Below are 7,683 nucleotides of genomic sequence, written 5' to 3' on the forward strand. Positions count from 1 at the left end.
TCGTTGTATTTATTTTTTAAATCGAGGAAATGTATCCGAAAATATTTATGTTGTATTATATGTGGATGATCTTGTGATTGCAACGGCTAATGTCATAACTATGAGAAAATTTAAGAATTATTTAATGAGTAAATTTCAAATGACAGATCTAAATAGTATCAAATTATTTTTGGGAATTAAAGTTGAACGAAAAGATAGAATTTTAACGTTGGATCAGAGTGCCTATATCAAAGTGGTTTTAGAAAAATTCAATATGCGTGATTGTAACTCCGTTAGTACACCTCTCCCGAGTAAGTTGAATTTTCTTGCTTTAAACTCGGATGAAAAATGTGAGGCACCTTGTAGAAGTTTGATTGGATGCTTGATGTATATTATGATTTGTACGAGGCCTGATTTAAGCGCAGCAGTTAGCATTTTAAGTCGTTATGCAGCTAAGAATAATACAGAGCTTTGGCAAAGTTTGAAAAGAATTCTAAGATATCTCAAGGGTTCAATGGATCTGAAATTAACATATGTTATGAATGATTTTAATGAACTTTTAAGTGGCTATGTTGATTCAGATTGGGGAGGTGGTGAAAGTACGGATCGAAAAAGTACAACAGGTTATATATTTAAGTTATTTGATCGATGCACAATATGTTGGAACACGAAGAAACAATCATCGGTAGCTAGTTCCTCCACAGAAGCCGAATACATGGCTTTGTATGAGGCTGTGAAAGAGGCTTTATGGTTAAAGTCATTAGCAGTAAGCATCAATGCATACATTTCAGATCCAATTACAATTTACGAAGATAACACAGGTTGTATCAGTATTGCGAGCAATCCGGGCAGTCACAAACGATCAAAGCATATTGATATAAAGTATCACTTCTCGAGAGAACAAGTGGAAAGAAATGTAATTAAATTAAAATTCATTTCCACAGGTTGCCAACTAGCCGACACAATGACGAAGCCATTACCAGCAGTTAAATTCCTGGAATTCAGAAGCGGAATTGGTTTAGAATAAATAGTATGAGTATAGTAATAGTATGAATCGATTATAATTTGTTTGTTTGTTTAACAGAGATATGTTTGTTAATAGGGTCTGATTGGGTTTTTCTGGGTTTCCCCAATCCTATGCAACAAATGTTGGACCATTTTGTATTAGCCCCAGGTATAAACAGAAGTAATGAGGAAGATCTGTCTTGAGTCTGATAGTATTAAGAATGTAAGATAGGAATAGAGTTTAAGTTTTCTTTTATACACAGTTAATACATAATATTTAGAGATTAATTGATTCATTTTTGAGGAGGCGTGTTGGAATATAGCCTCAGTCTTTTGAGACTTGATTTTTATGAGTCTATGCTTTCAAAAATGCATCAACATGAAGAGAGAGAGAGAGAGATCTCTAGACATAAACATAGGCCATGAGATCATGTGGCAAGGGAACTGGGGATCCTTTGTCACATTATGACGATCTTTCTTTTTGGCCTGGTTGACCATTTTAGTCTGCTGTGGCATGTCGTAGGGCACAGACAGTTTTTCCTCGTGGTATTTTTCTTTCAATAAACCAATTACATTAAAAATTTAAATCCACTGCATTAAAAGTTATTTATCTGTCCCCCATATTCCATTAATACTCCTACACAGATCCAAAAAAATCTAAACGGGGGGAGTGATCCTCAGGGAATTCCACGTAGCTCGGTAAATTTGGCTCATAACCGGGAATTCCCCTTGGTCCCCGCAACCCTAATGTTGCCGATCCTACAAACTCCTATTACCCCCTTTTTCTATAATTCTCGGGTTTTTACCCGCATGAACTCGGGAGTTATCCTCCCGGTTACCCTAATTTCCCTATTTTCTTTGACCCTAATTCATCCCTAAGTCTCTCTCGCTCTCTCTCTCTCTCAGCGTACTCGCCCCCTTCTGGATATTTCCTTTGGATCCGGGATGTTTTAAGGAATTCTTGAGAATTCCTTACAACTCACGTATTTAGAATTTTTCACCGTATCGTTTTGTGGAATCAGCATAAATTCAGATGAAATGCTTAAATCTATTATGCAATTTAATATAACGAAGGAAAATCCAAGACTACGAGGTTTCAGGGAGTAGGACATTCAGCTGCTTGTTAAATGGTAGACTAAATTGATAAATTGAATGATGTTTTTGATATTTTTGCATTTAATGGAAACAATCCCACAATTACTGGCGCAATTCTTCGCTGGATTTTCCTTAATTTCGATCATTGTAATGCAATTAATCTTTTCGAGAATAATTTTTTTCTCTAACAGAATTTCTCACAGCCAAATACCAAATATCAGAGAAGTCAATGAATCTGCTTACGATAACTAGTGACTGGTTATCAGGAGCAGGTTATCGAGAGGGAGGAGCTTCAGCGAAGCAAAGGACTCGAGATTCCATTTGACATTGATTGCAAGGAGAGGCCATAGAAACATGCGTTAACGTAATGTTTCAGTACTGATAGCACGTACCATAACCTTATATTATAATATTTTGTATTAAAAAAAAATATTAAAACTAAAAAGAAATGGTTTATCAATATGAGTTTTCTTTCCACGAAATTCAGTCCTGAAACAAGCTTCAACCAGGCTTTGCTCAACGGTGAATATCGCGCGTGGATCACTCCGAATTTCCAGTCTTCAAACACTCTAGAATACTGAGGCTGGATCAATCCATGAATGCAGGCTTGGAACAAGCTAAAATTACAGGCTTGGTTCAAGCTAATGACCAGGCTTAAATCGAGCCTTAATTATCCCTTGAATATGGTTTTATTTCAGGCTTCGCCCAGGCTTCGATACCAAGCCTGAGACAGGCCTGCCTAGGCTTGAATAAAGCCTGTACCAGGCTTGGGCCAATCGTCAATTCCTACCTGGGTTTGAGGTCTGTACCCTAACGTCGTTATTTGTTTGACCTTAAAAATCTCGGAAACCTGCCTAAATAATTTGCTAAGGAAACTCGTCCCCCTGTCCGACAATAGGATTTTCGGTGAACCGTAAGTAGTAAGTGGGCGCGATTGGCGAATTTTCTTCCAGGAATCGCCCCCCTTCCCCCTTTTTCCAGACGTGTCCGAACACGTTTTCCCCATTGTCCTTTGAGGAGGACGTCGCCGCGCTGTGGACCCCCTGTGGTGAGGGTCCCCAAAGGAATGTTTTTGTTCGACAGGAAGTGGGTGGTGGGTGTGTGACAACGGTCACGTGATCCAAACGGGAGGGTGGGTGGAAAATGGGTGGTAAGGGTCACGTGATCCAAACGGGAGAGTGGGTGGAGAATGGGTGGTAAGGGTCACGTGATTCAAAAGGGCGGGATTGGGGGGAAAGTGGATGGCGTGGGAAATGTGGGTATATATGGGGAAAATGAAATAAATATGTAATACATAATTTATTGAGTATATAAATCATTTATTCAGAAATTATACTTGTATGAGGGGTGGTACATAATATTAGGGATTTAAAAAATAGTAGTAATCAAAATTATTGTTATTATTATTATTATTATTAAATTAATGCAAATGGAATATATTTTTTAAAGACCGCTGGTTACAATGCAAACTACCTTTACCAGACAAGTTCTGAAAAGGCTTACTTAAATTTCTACAATTACAATTGCGTTTTTGAATAATTTTGTTGAACATTTTCATAACAATGCGATCGTTACGTTTTGTGTCTGAAGTAAATAGTTTATGAAAGGACTGTAAAGACCGATCATTGAACAACCAGTGAAGCACAACAATGCAGTACTGCCCACAAACATCAGACGATATATCTTGGAGTCTCTTCTGGCTCCATTCATAAACATTGCAATTTCGCTTAAGGCGCTGAGAGATTCTTGTATCGAAGGGTGGCATTCCGAAGCTGTCGAAATAGATTCCTCGCCTATTTGAACCGAGGTAAACGGCAACCCAGTGACTTCCTGCCTGATTGTGGTTGTTGGTGTTGATGATGATAGCACAGGGCGGGGGCCATGTCCAGGGGACACGGTCGGCAGGGTAGACACCTCCAATGCATGCATCTGTATGCGGTAATATCTCCAGGAGCTCAAGTGTATTCATAGAACGTCGGTAATCCGGGAAATGAGCGTTGGTCTCGTTCAGCAGGTTGAATGCAACTAATGCAATCTTATGCTGCGCATCCATTAAGTAGTCTTCCATTTTCAACCGCTGTAGTCGACAATAACCTGCCTTGTGGAATCAATTTCTAGCAAATTGTCATATTCGGCGTACAACAAACAATTTACATTCTGCTCTGTTGCTCTATTGAAGCGAATTTCAATGCGAATACTTCCACTTTTCACCAGATTCCAATGGCCAGCGGAACTTGCAGATAAATCAGGGGTCAGATCGAACGCGAACAAGCAAAATCCATCGGAATAGCCCGCACGAGATATGCTATTTCCATGGTCACTGAAATGTGTTCCAGTACCAGCAAATAGTGTGTTGAATGCTTCCACATCTAGGCAGACGCCAGAGGTGAAACTTGGCTGCAGAGGTTTTGTAGGTACTTGGCGTCCATCGACATTCAGGCATAAAAAGTTTATCCCAAAATTTTGAAAGTTGAAGGGATTCTTCTTTCTCGATCCGTTGAAACTGACATTGTCAACAAATCCCAGTATGATTCTTTTAGGTAGTTGACCCAAAATGGCATTGTCTATTGTCTCCCCCATAATCCCCCGATGGAGAACAAAAGATTTGACCTCCACCCGTGTCAAAGGATATTTCGCAGTTGTCTTTGCAAGCGTTTTAGCGTGAGCTATCAAAATTCCAGGGCTGAGTTTCACACGGCGAACTATCAAGGAGGCTTCTTCTATATGCACCTTATAATGCAGGGGAGTAGCGTCCATAAGGCAAAAGTCGTCCTTTGCACGGATAAGACGAACGCGTAGCTCTACGCCATTCATCAAAAACTTGTCTTGATTGAACACGTCACAATGTAAATGTCCCAGTAGATCAAATGCTTTTCCACCTTTAGTAAATGCCTGACGTACGGCTAGCCCATCGTTGTTTCTTGCATCACCCGCCGCTACAGCAATAGAATCCATTGCACTATAGCTATCCGTAGCCCAAAGAGACATTCCAAGATGTGAGGACTTTGCATCGGTTCCATAGTTTAGCAATGTTTCAATGTATGCTCTATAAGCGTACAGGTTATTTGGAGGCGTAACAACTTTTTGGTTGAAATATACATCCACTTGGTTAAACATCGAATGTAAAAAGTTATTCACAGGTCCAACAGAGTCGTCTAGACCAGCAGAGCCATCGGGTATCAGGATTCTGGCGCGAACTTTGATCATGGTATGTGCCAAATCAATATATTCTTCTCCATGGCCTGGTACGATGAATTCAATTGGGGCATCGTCCGACAGCGTAGATACAGGATTATAATAAACAAATTGAGAATTTTCAATACTTGTTTGGGTAGGTGGTATGGTAAATAGGTCCAGCTCAGACTTCACACACTCAGAAGAGTGCGAATGTAGAAACGACATGATGATTAGTTGAAAATATCGTACAAATCACGAGTCTTCCGCTTTGATTTATGTCTCGGTACTTTTTTCACTTTCTTGCTTCTTTTGTTTGCAACGGGTCTTTTCTTTTTATTCTTCCGAGTTTTGGATGTCTTGGCAGATACACGGCCAGTGAGCTTATGAGAGGCGAGGCGTTTACGCTTCCTCTTATATCCTGAGCCACGCATCATGGTCCCAATTTTGTCCTGGGCCCTCCTTTTCAATTTCAGCCCAGACTCGGCTAATCGGTTTTCCAGCGCCACCTTTAAGGGCTTGCCATTTGTCACTACATCCCCAACAACGTTAATACCCGCATTGAGAGCTTCTTTACCGACAGCTCGGGCTGCGCTTCCCAGATAGGGCAGAATGCGTCGAAACAGACCTCCAAGGAAAGCACCAATTCCATGACCTCGTTGATAAGGACTTCCAACGAATATCCTTCCAAAACCATTATATCGGTCCACTGTTCCTCCACCAGCTTGGTTTGCTTAATATGCAATGTACGGGCTCATTTTTTAGTCAATCAATCCTCTTGAAATGAAGTGTCACGTTCAAAGGACCATACTCGAATGGAATCATATCACCCTGATTGCATCTTATATCTATTTCAATTGTGCGAAATGAATATCTCATCAACGGAATATAATGAGGAGTGGAAAACGTAGTACAGTGCACGGCCCCATAGGTATACGTAGAAGCGCTGAATGGTACCACTCGTAACAGAGATGACTGCACGTCACCTGTTACGGAGGGTACACAAAGATCGCTGTAGATGAACAAATTCGCAGGTAAACCTCTGGCCAAACTTGCTGGTAAAGATCCTTGACAATACGGCCTGGCGTTTGTGAGGCTGTGTACACGTCTCTCAAATCCCAACATATCGGATACTTTATCGGAAAAGTCTATTGCATGAACTGTGCTAGTGCAATTTTCACAAAACCTTGTTGCGCTAAATATTCAAATCGGATATGAGTACTCAAAGACGGAAAAGTATTCATGAACCCCACTAAATCTGTTATATCTTTGAAAACTGCAGTAGGTAGAAAAAATGTTTGTACCGAGTTTGTCTTGGTCTTTTTGTCGATTGAATTACTAACGAAATTGATTGGAGAATCTTTTCCATCACGTATATGTAAAAAATTGCAAGGAAACTGTATTTCATTCAGAACCACTACCCATTCTCCTTCCAGTTCAACTTGTTTTGGAAGCAAGGTCGTGAATTTCGATGCTGTATTATCAGGATGATAGCTCATGCTGCTGTTGCTGGGGAGCACCATATAAAATTCGTTTCTCGTCATTTTTTCCCAATTGCATGCAGTTCTGCAGCAGGTATCCAAGAATCAAACTTATCAGGATATCCTTCCCAATGAACAAGAACCTGCTTATTTTTTCCTTTTCCCTTGGAGCGTATGACACGTTCCACTATGAACTCTTCCTTGTACGTTGGTTTATTGACAAGCACCAATTCTGGTTCGTAGAAAAATCCCTCAATTGGTTCGTCAGCAAAATCCATCAACTCGTATATGGGCAATGATTGTTCGAAAACGGCTTTCGTTATTTTGAATATTTCTTTACTCCAATTAGTTTCATATCCTTTCTCAAAGATGCCTTTCGTTCGACTGATGCGTACATAGTCACCAACTTTATATTTAAAGGATTCTTTACTAGGTTTCTCCGTCTTGAATCGACTTTGTATATTACGCCATACGTATGGTGCATTATCCATAGTCACAGCCGCAGGCGCCATCTTTATTGAAGAATGTCGCGAGTTGTTATAAGACTCGACAATTTGTTTCAAAACATCTGTATACTTATATGTTCGACTATGTGTAAAGTAACGCCACATACGTTCCTTCAATGTCCGATTGAAGCGCTCCACAACTGCAGCTTTTATGTCGGGATTACGTGCAACACGAAATTTTATTTTCTTATCAGAAAAAAATTTTTGGACACTGTTGGCCATAAATTCTTTTCCCTTGTCCGTTTGTATCGAAACAGGAATGCGCCCTCCATTTGTATCCATTATACGTTTGAAAGCTTCAAGAACCTGTGATGCTGATTTGTCTTTCAATGGCTCTACCCAGCAAATTTACTCAAGACATCAATAACTACAAGTAAATATGAAATCCCATCATTATATGTTTTTAATGATCTCAATTCAACTAAGTCAGCCTCCCCCACATC

The sequence above is a fragment of the Diachasmimorpha longicaudata genome, chromosome 7, assembly GCF_034640455.1.
Source record: "Diachasmimorpha longicaudata isolate KC_UGA_2023 chromosome 7, iyDiaLong2, whole genome shotgun sequence".
Taxonomy (NCBI): domain Eukaryota; kingdom Metazoa; phylum Arthropoda; class Insecta; order Hymenoptera; family Braconidae; genus Diachasmimorpha; species Diachasmimorpha longicaudata.